Genomic DNA, 16,177 nt, shown 5'->3' with positions numbered 1-16,177 from the left:
ACCCCACATATGAATGACTGGAAGAAGCAGAAGTGCTCGTCTGCGGCATAATAAAAGTTCCGCTGCTCTCCAGCCGTGTGTCGCTCTCGTCTCTCATTAGCAACCGCTTCAGTCGCCTCGTTCCGCTCCCACAGCACTCGACCCTGCTCTTTTTCATACTACAGTAACGTTAATAAACTCATCCATGAACATTATTTCTGCCCGGATCCCATCTCGATTCTTTTCCACCTGCTGTAGACGTAAAGACAACACCTTCCATGATTACGCGAAATCAAAGCATCATCAAGCTACGCCTTTGTTTTGAATAAGCGACCTCTTATCAACAAAAATCTACATAACGTGCCTTTAAAAAAATCAGGAATCTATACTGGTAGCATTTTATGCGTTTGATGCACTAAAAAGAACCATACGAGAATCAGACCACTATGAGCGCATTGTATGTTTTTGAATCATTAAAAAGAACTCGGCTCTAAAGAGAAAATTATTCTGGAAATGGACTACACTGGTCATGCTGCAGGTTTTTGGTTCACTAAAAAGAAATGGCTCATAAGAGTCATTAGTTCGGGAATCGGACTACTGGACACACTTTATATTTTATACAGTCATGTATAAACAGTCATGTTGTTAAAAGCTCACTTTAGAGATCACGTCCTGCTTTGATGTTCATTGCAACAAAAGTACAAGCATTCCCAACCCAGCGCAGATGCCCCCTGTCCTCCTCTACCACATCCTGACAGCCAACATAATCCCACTCAAGACATAAATCATCACAAACCCCCACAATGAGAATCATCACCGGATTCATAAAGCATAAACAGAGGGACAGAAACACTTTGCTTCTGCGAGGGGGAGGCTATTGAATGCAGAAAGGCTTATTCTGCCCCTTTGTAGTACTTCATACGGGTTACAGATGCCAGCACTAACAGTAGAGGAATTGCGGGACGGAAGGGAACGATTAACAAACTCATGCCCTGCTCAGCATCTGTTGATTGATTCTGACTAACTGCCACTGCTCTCCACATGGGGCCGTGGCGTTTGATTGTGAGCAACACATTCGTTAGTACCTTCACAGCTTTAATTCACAAGTTCAGAATTCAAAGCCAGGATACTTTATGGGGAAACTTACAAAGGTGTTGCATAAAATGCATGTGTGAACATAAACAGGGATAAGAGTTAAAGCTTGAATGTTTGGAGGACTTGCTTTTATGTGATGATAATAAAACTCTGGAAGCTCACAGAGCAATTCTTTGAATGTATGACAACATCTGCCTTAAGGAAAACATGATTTTTTTTTTTTTTTTTTAATTATCTGATTTACAATGCCTACATAAATCTGCAACATTTTAAAAATATTATTTATAATACTTTAGTTATATTATGATATTTTATTATAAATAAATAAATAAACAAACAAATAAATAAACAAGAAATTTTAATCACAAGTTTGTTGTCTGTTGCTTTTCGGTGTTTAAGTAGAAAATAAAAAATAATATTTATAATACTTTATTTAAATTTGATATTTTATTATAAATAAACAAACAAATACAGAACCAAACAAACAAATGAATAACTAAAACTTTAACCATAATTTTGATATTGGTGTCTTTCTTTTTAGAGTTTTAAGAGAAAATAAAAATAATATTCATAATTTTTATTTTTAATTTGATATTTTATTATAAATAAACAAACAAATACAGAACCAAACAAACAAACAAACAAATTAATAACTAAAACTTTAACCATAATTTTAATGTTGGTAAGTAAATACACAACCAAACAAACAAATCAATCAATCAATCAAACAAAAGAATTTAACCACAATTTTGATATTGGTGTTTGTTTCTTTTTAGAGTTTTAGGAGAAAATAAAAATATTTATAATACTTTATTTAAATGTGATATTTTATTATAAATAAACAAGTTAATACACAACCAAACAAATCAATCAATCAATCAATCAATCAACAAATAAAATAATTTAACCACAATTTTGATATTGGTGTTTGTTTCTTTTAAGAGTTTTAGGAGAAAATTAAAATGATAATACTTTATTAATATATGATATTTAATAAATAAATAAGATGAAAAAAAAACCTTCTGCTTTGAAATGCCTTTTTCAACTAGAGATCAACAGAGAATTGCAGACTTTAAAGGTGTGATTATTCCTGCAAACAAAAGATTAATGAATGAAAAGGGAATTCAGTGGACGGTGGAGAGGAAAAAAGAAAACACGTTCAAAACTTCTCTAAACACAACATCGCGCTCAGAGCAAGCAGGAAGAGAGAAAGTAAATACAATTTAAGTACTATTGCATGAGTGCCGTAATATACACTGACTGGCATGTGAAATGAACCTTTTCAGTGAACATATGGAAAGTCTCACAGGAAACGTATATACGCTATCAAAGGTAAGAATTCATGAGCAATGATGCCTTTTCTAAATATTAAAAAAAAAAAAAAAAAAAAAACATACAACTGGCAAAAAGAAGAACAAATCAACTTCCAAACTACATTAAGCCAAAATGCATTTTTCCATCATGTTTGCCAACAGTCCTCTGATTGACAAAGCAAACTGGAACACAAAACCTCCTTCCACTAATGCAACAAACCACAATGTGGCATTAAACATGTTCCACAACAACTTCTGCGCTCCCAGTGCTTTTGCAATTTATTCTAATATGACACATTTGCTCTTGCTGAAACGGATGATTCGATTTTCCTGAGCAAACATCACAGGACATTAACATACTCAACAATATCGTTTTCCACTAGAGTTATAGTGCTTTAGGCTATGATGGAAAATTGATTTTAAAATTGGTCCAAAATTCAGGGTACAGGATAGATATTCGAGTTAATTAAATCTACTACTTGGGAACGATGATCTTTAATGAAATAAAAAGACACCTAAGAGAAATAAAACTTAAGTGTCTGCAGATTTAGCACAAATCATTCAATCATCCTGATACCCAAAACTGTATGCTTCTGTGGTCAGTACTTCCTGTCTCCTGCACAAGTGCATCCAGGCATTAAAACATACAAGGACTGTGTTAATGTTTTTCGGGCATCCCGACATAAATTAACCGAAAGAAAAACAAGCAGCAGCGTGGTATGACTAACATCCTCATTTTGCTACTTACAAGATATATTTGAATATACAAAATGTGACAACGACCTCTGTGTAGCTGTATCCCAGACGGATGCTCCAGCACTCATGGCTGTCTTGGGTCACTTGCATGTGTTGGTAGGTCTGCGGGGATCTGACTGAGTGATGTGTTTTTGGCTGACTCCCTGAGAGGAAGGTGAGGAGACAGATGTGAGTGGGGTGCTGAGAGTGGCTGGAGGCCTTCCTGAAATTAAACCAAATCTATTCCTTAATCCAAATGTGCCGTTCTTATCTGGAATGATAAACTGTTTGGTATCCATGTGTACAAATCCATATTTTTTGTATAAATGTATTTGTTTAGATGCCAAAAGTGACCACAGGTTTATACACGTGCACTTTGTTTATTAGAAGGTGGCGTGACATGCATGAAATATTGCATGTTTTTGTGTACGGAAGTATTGAATGTGAATTTTGTGTACAACAAAATGAGGGACATTGGGTAGAACATTTTGCATTTGAAGAAGGCAAATAAAAATAGCAGCAACAAACATATAAAGTAAGAAAAGCGTCCAAATGGTGGTTTAAAAAATATTAGCGAATAAATAAAATAGGCATTTAGATTGAATTATTGAAGAGGTTTGCCCATGTAATATAAAAATCCAAGTAATTCTTTACTCTAATTTAGTGGCAGGTAAACATTGCCGGATAAGTCAAATACTTAGCATTTTTTGATGTTCAGAATGACAATGACCTTATGAAAATAAAAAGATATTTCTTCAAAGTTTTTAAGTATATGCTAAGTATATACTGTAAGGTTTAAATAAATATATTTTGGGGGTAATTTTTGGCAGGGAATTCCTATAAAGCTTTGGGAAACTTGACATTTTTACCTACATTTGAGGTACCCTGGAAAGTAAAATCCCTGATTCATTCATTGATTGAGTCGATGATTGATTGATTAATTGATTGATTGATTGATTGATTGAGTGAGTCATTCATTCATTCATTGAGTCATTGATCGAGTCATTGATTGATTGAGTCATTCGTTCATTGATTGAGTCATTCGTTCATAAATGGAGTCGTTGATTGGTTGAGTCATTGATTGATTCATTCATTCATTAATTGAGTCATTCATTGATTGAGTTATTGATTGATTGATTGAGTCATTCATTCATTGATTGAGTCATTCATTAACTGAGTCATTGAATGGTTGTGTCATTGATTGATTGATTCATTCATTCATTGAGTCATTGATTGGTTGAGTCATTGATTGATTGAGACATTGATTGATTGAGTCATTCATTCATTGAGTCATTGATTGGTTGAGTCGTTCATTGATTGAGTCATTAATTGATTGAGTCATTGATTGGTTGAGTCATTTATTGATTGAGTCATTGATTGATTGATTGACTGAGTCATTCATTTATTGATTGAGTCATTTATTGGTTGAGTCATTGATTGATTGAGTCATTGATTGGTTGAGTCATTGATTGGTTGACTCATTGATCGATTGAGTCATTGATCGATTGAGTCATTGATCGATTGAGTCATTGATTGGTTGAGTCATTGACTGATTGAGTCATTGATTGGTTGAGTCATTCATTGATTGAGTCATTCACTGATTGAGTCATTGGATGGATGAATGGATAGATGGATTTCAGTATATTGCCATATCAGATTTAAGAGCTACATGATTTGAACTGGTCAAAAAGCTTTGTGATCTGCTGTGCCTGTTCGCTGTTAGCTACTTCATGCCGTTAGCATTACCTCAGTGATGTGTAGAAGCAATGTCACGCCTGGAGAAGAGCAGAGGAAATCACTCCTGTTGCAGTCCATGGCTCATAGATTTGTTGTTGTGTTCCAGCCCCCTGTAGAGCCAGAGCCACATATCCTAATAAATCACAGTGAAAGCTTTTATGTATTTTGCATAAATCCAATTTTGGATTTAATATCCAGCCAAACATTATAAGCAATGGGACATACTTGCACAAAAGCATTAGCAAGTACATGTAATCTTTATCACTGGCGTTTAAATAGTGGACAATTCAAGTTCAATAAAGTCTATGAAAATTAATGGGATTTTTGGATTTTTTTAAGGGTTAGTTCACCTAAAGAAATTTATGACACCATCATGTTATTCCAAATCTACTGCCTTTTGTGGAGGCATATACATATGAAATACACACTCCTGGATAACAAAGGGCCAAAATTGTCTTATCCATTTTAATCACAAATCAATGGTCAGGAAATTTGCAAGAATTGTACAAATACTGTAGATAAAGTAGCACGGAATAGCCTTCCTCAACATGCAGCCAGCTTTTTACAGGAAAAAGAGTCAGTGTTGTTCCACTCAGTGTTAATGGCTTCAAACAGTTCATGAGTAGTTGCAAAATGTTTCCCAGTTAGTTTGAGTTCAATGTCAGACCAAATATTCACTAAATCTGGACTCTAACCAAGGCCCAAACATGAGCCTGATGGACTTGTTCTCAAGCCAATTCTTGGTTGTCTTTGCAATTTGGGCAGGAGCATTGTCTTGTTGGAAAATAACATCTGATCATTCCTCGTTAGATAACAACTTTTCACTTGTGGGAAGCAAGCCATTCTGCAATGTTCTCCTGTATTCCAAGACATTAAATGACTTTTCACAGTGAAGTAGCTCACCAATACCAGCAGCTAAAAAAAAGGTTCCACACAATGATACAGTTATTATTATATTTTTTTAGCAGATTTTTTAAGACACCACTCTGGAGCATCATCACACAACTCATGTTTCATTGTGATTCATCAGTCCACACAACTTCCCATATTCTGCCAAAAACTTCTGTTTTCTGAGTCAGCAATGGCTTTTTAAGTACTGCATTTGCTTAAATTTTGCTAATTTCCTGACCAATAATTTGTGGTTAAGACAATTAAAAGCTTAGTGTTCAGCCATTTTTGGCTTGGCCCATTTTTTATTTTTTTGGCCAGAGAGAAGAGAGAAAGAGAGAGAGAGAGAGAGAGAGAGAGAGAGAGGGGGGGGGGGGGGGCTTTTCACATTTTAAATAGTTAACCCAAGGTCTAAACCCCGGGTAAACGAAATCCTAGGTTTTTTTGCTTCACGTTTCACACTGCTCATAATTTACTTGGGGTTAACAATTAATCCATGGTATTCATAAACTGACATTTCATATTCATAATCCATGGGTTAATGTTCTTTATTTGCATATTTGCGGTGTCAGTGTCATTGATTGGTTAAATGAAACAAGTGACCTGTTTACACGGCCTATCCTCGTATTGCCGACTGTACTATCGAGTTTGTACTGAATGGACATTCCGAACTATAGGTAAGAATGAAACACTGAATTCACTGTTTATATACAATGAGCAGCATGACTAAAATATGAGGCACGTGATTGGTTGTCTGTTGCTAAGCGTCTAGCTGTAATATTCTAGGTGCGTCCCAATTCGCGTACTTATGCACTATTCTATGAAGTTTTAAGTATAAATAGTGCGAGTAGTGCGTTCACACTGAAAATTCCAAAAAGAAAAAGTGCACTTTAAATACCCGGATGATGCACTAAATTAATGGAAAAAATGAAGTATGGAATGTTGGACACTTTGTGCACTCCACTGTCACAGCTTTAATTACGTAGCGGAGGGGAAGGGAGGATCGGACTCCGTTGTTAAATGACAAAATTACCTTATACAATTCACGCACTACATGGATGAGTGCATAGTGCACAAGTACATAGTGTATAAGTGCATAGTGTATAGTGCGTCATTTGGGACGCAACTTCTAACACCGCATCACAAGTTTGGCACCACAATGCGGGGTTCACACATCAAAAGCGATGCTAACCCTACTCCGGAGCAGGGTTTCATTAACCACAGGTAAAAAGCGGTGCTAGCCCCACTTCTAAATTACAAGTGTGAAACGTTCCTTTACGCAGAGTTGTTTAGAACGACGATAAACCAGGGTTGAGCGGAGTGTGAAAAGCCCTAGAGTGTGAGAGAAATGCCACTGGTTGCTCTTTTCAGTGCTTACAACCTTCAAAATGACCATAAATTAGCTTTTTTTTTTTTTACGTTTAGAATGACAATCTCTACATGACAAAAAACGTTCAGACTTTTTTTTCCTGGCTTTAGACATTAAAATATATGCTTAATGTATATTTTAAATAGCGTGGCTTAAGAATTTTTTTTTTTTTTTTTTTGGGGGGGAAAATGTAAATATATTTAAATCTAAAAATTATATAAAAATAATGTTTAGGCTATGTTTATATTGTTTATATTATAATTCTAAAATAATTGATATAATAATATCGATTTGGAATATGAATATTTTGAAATATACTCTATATTGATTAAATAAATAAATAATTTAATTAATTAATTAAAATAAAATTAAAGAGTGATTCAAAATGAAGTTCTCTCCATGTAAACAAAGAAATAGTTACTGCCCAAGGTTACTTGGGTAAAGTTGGTTTTATATTCGCACATTCGGACATCCGTATTCAATAGCCTTGTTAATCACACTACATTGGACATTCAGTGGACATTCACAAGTAAATATGCCATTAAAACAATACTTGCCTATTTTGATCAACTGTGAAAAATGTTGTAAGTTGACAATCGTTGGTTGTCAATATCATGTAGCTGCTTAAAATTTGCAAACATTAATTTATTGCACATTTATTGGAAAGTCTGAATTTATCAGAAGTCCGAATGTGCAAATATAAAACCAACTTTACCCAAGTCCCAAGGTTCACGCCAAAACATATTTACTCACCGTCATGTAATTCCAAATCTACTTCTGTGAAAAAAAAAATGTGAAGAATTTTCAACATTTAAAAATGAGCATAAATCATAAAAGTGGTCAGAATGCCCATACATTTTAATTGATATACATACATTATGATTTTGTGAGGAAAAGCACTGAGCTGCACCTTCAGAACCAAACAACCCTGTTAGCTGTGCATGTTGGATCTGAATCCAGGGTGGGGTTGGAGTAAATCTAATGGATAGACAGCCCATGGGAAGTCCACTGAGTCACGTCACGTAACAACATTAGTCATGCACAGATGTTTTTATGAGCAGCTCACTTAGACTGCATTACGGCTGAGGGTGAGCTGGTTTACATAAATACTATAATCAGTAGCAGTCAATTAGGTCTGCCGACCAGGCTGACCCTAAAAATACATATCCCGTGTCATCCGTCAGAGGTTTACCTACGGTCCTGTAAACATAGGATGATATGAAAGGGGATGCCGAAGCAGACGTGGACACAAATCAGAGAATCTTTGGACCATTGATGTCAGGATGTCTATTTTCCCTCTCCAGTTTTTCAAGGTTTTGGACAGGCCTGAAAAACATGAGAAGACGGGAGCCATGACTCACTGCTTTGGAAAAGCATCATATCTGGTGAGCCAAGCCGTAAACAAATGAAGGGTTTCAGTCATGAAGGAGATCAAATGGGCCAAAGATCAGAGATGTGTATCAGGGGTCGGTGAGGGACGTTTGGTTATCTGCCACATTAAGAGATTATCCACGCACCGTTTGGTTTCTTTTAATAAGAAGGATACATCAAGCGAAAGCCACTTGAAAGAAAGAGTTGGTTCTTGCTTAAGCTTAAAATGTTAACTTTATCCATTTTGAAATAATTAGATGGGTTTTTTTGGGATGTAATCTAAGGACAAATGCAAATTTTCCACTTTGCGTTGAACTTTTCGCATGCATGTAGACGTCTTTTCTGATAGTGTGGGATTTGGTTTAATGATAAAATCAAATGGGTTGGGATAAATTACACATATCCTCAATGGCTTAAATCTTGTTGACACTAATCGATACAACATGCACAGGATAATTCTGCACTCCACCAAGCAAAATTTCAAAATACCCCTTAAGAATTAAAAGATAATGTAATAGCATTACAATTGAGATCTTTGGCTACATCTCCTCTAAAAGTAATTCATCCATGTCATCACAACAACATCAATCAACACAGCTGAGAAAGGCATCGTTTACAATTTAACTTCATCTTCTACTCGTCGCGGCCTTGCAGTCTGTCATGCGTAGGCTCTGTGGACCCAGACCTATCAAGACAATGAATCCCAGACTGGAGCTCAGCCATACCTGAAGCTTGAATGTGGAGCAATCGCCACATGAACCTTGTTCGTAATGATTACTTACAGAAGGGGAACATGGAAGGAGGGAATAGGTGCACTTAATGACCATTGATGGTGATGATGATGATGACAACTGAGAGAACGACTGGCGTTCTCCAAACAATGTGCATTTCAGAAAGGAATTCTAGAGGAAGAAAAAAGAAAAACATCTTTAGGGGAGACCGGTGTAAGCTGTGCTATTTTTTGCCCGTTAAAACGCTTATAATTAAAAAGCCTAATATTTCAGGATGTAGAACGTATCAATAAAATAGGATCATACAAATATAACTTCTAAAAAAATGGTATGCTTACATAAGCTGTGTTTAAATAAAAAATATTTACTAATGTCCATTACGAAAGTCATATTTTAATGCACACACTCTAAAAAAAATCTTGGGTTATTTTTATACCCAAGTCTTGGGTTGAGCCTTAAGTCAACCCAGTCCAGTGTTTGGGTAGTTTTTGTGTTACCCAGATCCTGGGTCAGATGTAACAACACAGGGGTTGAGTTATTTATGGCGGGTTTTTTGCGACCTCTTCAGTGCAGCTCTGTCAAATTGGTGCATGTCTTCGGTAAAATACAGGCTTGTGTACATTTTATTTTATCTAAAAATTCGTTATTGTTGTGTGTCATTTAATTTTATGCAAAGTAACAAACAGGGCTGCGTTTCCCATAAGCAACGTAAGCTTAAGTTGACCGTAGCTCCATTGAAACCAACGCTGCCCTGGTTCGCAATGTAAGTCACCTAAACAAGTGTCGCGCTGGTCTTTTCGCTTGAATGAAATGCCTGAGGCCTAGCATATAGTATGATTTTATTCAAAAAGATACAGAATAAAATACTTGGGATGTTAAAATATGTTCTCAGAATTGTATACTGATTATTTATGGACATGTTATGGAGGTTATTTTTTGGAGTGAAACGCAGAGCAGGGTTTCCAGGTTTTCACAACAAAACCCTAGCCTGGTAATACCAGACTCTGCCACTTTGCTTCGTAGACAGAGTCTGGAATGGCATAATAGAGAAGTGTTTTTTCGCTAGGGGGCACTTGTCTGAAGTTTAAAATCATTGGTTACCCGTAAGCCAATCAGATACGTTTAGTTATGACGTATGTTATGCGCCTGTACAGCCGCATCGAAGCACAGACATCATGCATCGAACTCAAATCTATGATTGAACTTCCACTGTAAACCTGTTGTAAACACATGGTAAAACAAATGTTTATCAAACACTCTTCTTGTTCTGGCTTCAGTTTGAAAAAGAGTTGAATGTTCTCCATAACAGAGCGAATTGCATCCCGTGTCTCGTTTCCCATTTTTCCCAGTTTTCGATTTCTCTAACCTACAATGTAAAACTCGGCGCTTAGCATCTACGTCACGGCTCTCAGCCCGCCCTCTGTTTGTTGATTGGCCCGGCTGTTTCCAGACCGGTGGCAAACAGAAAGCTCTGACGCTGTATCAGACTGAGTACAGAAGCGAAATGAAATTGAGCGGAAGTAGGAAGTCTGACGTAGTCAGGCTAACAAAACCCACCCAATTGCACATTAAAAATCATGTTCCAAGGGGTAAAATTTTTTCCCAGCTTTTTTGGCGGGGCTCCCCTGGCAAAATTTGCATTCCAGGTGCTAAATATCATGTTATTTGGGGTCGTTTCAACCCATGGACATGAAAACCAACCTGCGGCAACAGTGTAAAAGTAGCCCAATTCCATGGGAAAACTGCAGACTTGGCAACACTGACGCAGAGCGGCAGTCTGAAATTAACAGTTCCATCACCGTACATGAGCCATCTCCGCCACGTGATCCAGCACAGTTATGGTGGAAACAGTAAGTGGCCGATTACACTTGAATTATTTCTAAATGTTTCATTTTCCCTTCTAATATTTGTTAAACAAGCTTAAATGCAGGCAATATGTATTTAAAGGATATAAAATATGGTATACTATAAAATATGATTGAAAATAAAGGAATTATCATGCAAACCAGTGGTTGTATGGAGTATTTGAAAAGCAGTTTAGAGAATTTAAGTTAATCCGTAAACATTAATTCATATATGAAGTATAAAAAAAGGGGAAACATTGATAAACATTAATTCATATATGAAGTATAAAAAAAGGGAAAAAGCTAGTATAGCAAAAATTAATCAACCCATTATGCTGGGTTAAATCAACTCAATTTTCTGGGTAAAATTAACCCAACATGTGTTCTGTCCTATACCCAGCCCATAGAATAGAATAGAATAGAATAGAATAGAATAGAATAGAATAGAATAGAATAGAATAGAATAGAATAGAATAGAATAGGAATAGGAATAGAATAGAATAGAATAGAAAATCATTTCAGCATGAAAATTGTGCTCCATCACAGCTGCGGAGCTAAATACAGTATATGAATAATGCAAATATTAAAAATAATGAATAAAATAAATAATAATAATGGAGTATATGCTATTAGAAGGCAAAACAGCTTTTCACGGACATAGTGGTCCTGTTGGAGAGGGTTCAGAGATTGACTTGTGATGTTCTTCCTCCTGACCCAGACACTGAGATATTATTCTAATGGCCCAAAGACAGAAAGCAGTTGGAGGGACTGTGGAGAGAAAGAATAACAGGGTATAATATCCACCAAAGTGTTTTTCCAATCCCTACAGGGAACTTGCATACACGGAAGAGCCAGATCAGCCTGGACCGGATCTGGTGCTAACATCACTCATGAGCAGCACATTAGGTACAAACCCTTCAATGAGCTGTAACGCATCTCATGTCTCCACTCATCCCGACCACAACACTTAGTTTTCAATGAACACAAACTAATCCTATTACATTAATTATAGCCTTTAGAATTATTTACACATGTTGGAAGGTAATTTTGGTTAATGAGGTCCCAATGAAAAATATAAAGTAATAATGAACGACAAATTTGTTGTAATTTAATGAATAATAATAATACACAAATAAAATCGATGCTTCAGAAATCATTCTACTATGCTGATTTGATTTTATGGAAACCATAATACATTGTTTTTAGGACTCTTTGATAAATAGAATGTTCAACAGAAAAGCATTTATTTGAAAAATAAATATTTTATAACATTATAAATGTGGTTAATGTCAATTTAATGCATCCATGCTGAATAAAAATATTTATTAATTTATTTATTTATTAAAAAAAAACATTGAGAACTTAAAGGGGCTCTATGTAGGAATGACACACAGTGTGCAAAATAGGTACTGCAGTCAAAAATTCAAAATATTGTTTGGCCCGCCCCCTCGTTCAAAGACGTGGGTTGCCAGCAACAATAGGGAGCACAATTCACAACAAAAGCTGAGGAGACTTACACACTGTAAGCTGATCTTTGATGTATCTGTTTTAATATGCTGTTGTTCATAGAGATATTTAGATGGATGTAGAGGCTTTTTAGGTCAAGTAGAATCTGCGATTCTCTGACCCAGTTTGTTTGCTGGTTTCCATGGCTGCAATACGCAGTGTTTTCCGCCAACTGGCAACCTGTGATGTCGAAATACTATTGGATAAACTGGCAGCACACGGTTTCGCACAGACCAAAACAAAGACAGACATTCCGACACGGAACACACATTTTCAAAGTAGAATGTCTGGCTGTAGCATTGTTTTTCTGAGAAAAACTTAGCATGTTTCCTAAATATCGGGGTATTTTTATGCTTTATTAAAGTAAAAATCTTACATAGAGCCCCTTTAAGGCCAGAATTCCCACACATAGGACAGTATGAATTTAAATTAGTCCACAGGTGTTCGTCTACATCTCATGTCTAATCTAACATGCATGATATTTGAAAAAGATAAATGCAGGCAGGTTGCATAAGATAAACCCATAATCAGATAAATATCTGAAACAGGAAGTCACCGCGGTCATAGCCAACACAGGGAATACTGATTTGGCTTCTTTTTATGTCCTTTGAGACTCAGCAATTTTAAGAATTGACAGTAACCTGTGGAATGATTAAGACATCCTAGGAGAATATTGGAATGATTTCCTTTGCACCTGCCCTTCCTTAGATTCCCACTTGCGCCTTTGAGATTTCCCATCTGCATTAATCCAATTTAAAAAAGATGTCTAAGCTTGCATGGGAAGCACTCAGCAATTTTGAATAGAGTGACAAAGTGAGATAGAAAAGGAGGAAATGTATTATTTAAAGCCCCCATGTGGTGAAAATCAAGTTTTTAATATGTCTATGTGGTGTTTTTAATATGTTTTAAGACAAACCATTGCTGAGTATTTTTAAAATTGCAGTGATCTAAAGACAGTTTCAAAAACATGAATTGAAATAGCTGGCGTTTCTTACGTCAAACTACCTTGTAACCAATTAAATGCCGACATATCATTAAGGATTACCGCTCTGAAGCAAGGGAGTCATGTAACATTAGCAACACTTTATTAGCTGTTTGATAATGTAGTCAAGCAAAAGGCTAATCATAGTAATTACCGTTATGTGTCCGACGTTGTAACAAGCGATACAATTGTGCAGTTTACCTCAGTAAGTTGACCGAGTGGATATCTGAGCTGGTGCGAGTGAGTGGAGGCGGGGCTAATTAGCATATTCATAGATCCGCTTATATTAATGAGGAAAGAGTGTAGTGTTACATTCAAGCTATTTTAAGGCATGGATTTTTTTTATTTTTTTATTTTTCCACAGGAAAAAAAAAGTTTAAATATGTCATTTTGGTGATCAACTGTTTTAAGGGATAAAATTATTGACAACAGGGGAACTTTAAGGCAGATTTTAAATAAATTTTAAATAAAGGAACAAAGAGCATTGCACCACCAACATCACAGTCCTAATATATATATATATTTAAAATAAATGGCATATTTAGAGCATGCATATAGCAATATTCACTATCAATCAGTAAGTTTTTTTTTTTTTTATGAAAATACTTTTATTCAGCAAAAGTGACAGTAAAGACTTTTTGACCCAAACAATCTATTTGAAATAAATACTTTCTAGTCATTAAAGTATCCTGAGAAAAAAAATATAATAAAAAATCCACAAAAATATTAAGCTGCACAACTGTTTTAACAATTGATGAAAATTGATGGATCATGTGACACTGAAAACTGGAGAAATGGCTGCTAAAATTTCAGCTATGCCATTATTATAATTAAAATATATTAAAATAGAAATCAGTTATTTTAAATTGTAATAATATGTATTATGTTTTGTGTTATTATTCATTATAACTAGTAGCATTGTTGTCATTACTACTAAAATTTGCCAAATTAATCAATGTCAAATCAGTTTGAAAATGGAATTGAATCACATAAAGCACTTAATCGATGCTAACATTTGGCATTATTTGTTGTTGCTCTACCATACTTTAGCCTGATCAAAAGCAAGCCAAGCAAAGCAAAGCCAACTGACTGATGTAAAAATGCAGATTCAGATTGCAGATTCTCAATGTTGTTTCAGCTAAACAATCTCGACTCTAATTGAATCGCATTCTCAGTTGCTGTTGTAGCCTGTCCCACAGCTTCACATGCAAACTAGGTGTAGCAAAACAATAAATTTGAGAAAAAAAAAAGTACTTCAGACAAAAGCACAGTTAGCCTTGTGGTGGTCTGAGAAACAGCAACATCTGTAACTTACGTGAGATGGACCTCTTCACATCTGGACCGCATCCTGATGGTTTTAGGGGTGTGGGCACGGCCTGACATCTGTACCAAGCTGACGCCAGATGTTTGTAATTGCAATGTGTTTGGCTGTTTGTTAGGAGGAAACTCATCTTTGATCCCTTTTACAGATTTGGCTGCCGTGTTATCATGACAGGACCCCAGCCACACAGCGGAGGCAAAACAACGTCACTGTAAAACTTGTGGTACATTGCAACCGGGACAGCTGGTTCTGTGGTGACAGTTTAGGCGGAAAGCAAAAATGACTGAACGAATTCTGCTTCCATTTACAAAGAACACTGCCTTCTGAAAAGGACCAAGGGTTTAACTGCAAAACCTGATTTCACCAAGTGCAACATGTTCCTTGATCAATATCTTTGTTGACCATGGAACAATATTCCAATCATCCAATCATATTTTAGGGACAGTTTATGTCAAGTTTAGGCTTACAACCAAGGTTAGGTGCTTCTACATCAATGTGATTCACCTATCATTTCCCTCTGATTTTAGGGATAACTTATGGTTAGGTTTAGGCGTAGGGATATGGTTAGGATTACATTTTGTTGTTCCAGGATCAACAAAATATGTTGACCCAGGAAAGCAATGATTCCAGTTCCTTAATGGTACCAATATTAAATTGGTAATAATAAACATATTAAAAAAAGGAACATAAATGTAATTAAATCACCAAAAACTGAAATCATTTCAAGAATAAATACACTCAAAACAGTTAAAAGTTAAGATAATTTAAACTTTTCATGGTCATTTTAGATGAATAAATAAATGCAATACAATTAGCCATAGCTATATATTAAACAACATAATTAAAACAAAAAAAAAAATGTCGTAGCATTTTAAAATACCACTGCAAAAAGCACACAATGTGTATCTCGAAGTTAGTTGTGAGCTGTATGTTTTTGATTCCCTAAAAAGAACCGGTTCATAAGAGTCATTTGTTTTGATTCACTAAATGAATCAGCTCATAAGTGTCATTGGCTGCGTCTGAAATCAGCCAGGTACTTACTCTTTTAGTACTGTGAATTTGGACATACTTCTTTTGTCACTGTTTTTCACCTACTATGTAGTAGGGTAGTATGTGATTTAGGATACAGCCATTTTATGGGAATCAAACTACAGTGGTTGCGCTGTAGATTTATTAGCGGTGTTACGACATCACTGAATAAACAATGCAGGAAACTGTCAGAATATATTTCAGTAAAACAGTCCTTTCTGCAGTTCTTAAAGGGTTAGTTCACCCAAAAATTTAAATTCTGTCATTTATTACTCAC

This window comes from Chanodichthys erythropterus, chromosome 17, assembly GCF_024489055.1.
Source record: "Chanodichthys erythropterus isolate Z2021 chromosome 17, ASM2448905v1, whole genome shotgun sequence".
NCBI lineage: Eukaryota > Metazoa > Chordata > Actinopteri > Cypriniformes > Xenocyprididae > Chanodichthys > Chanodichthys erythropterus.
Note: the sequence above shows the minus strand (reverse complement) of the source record.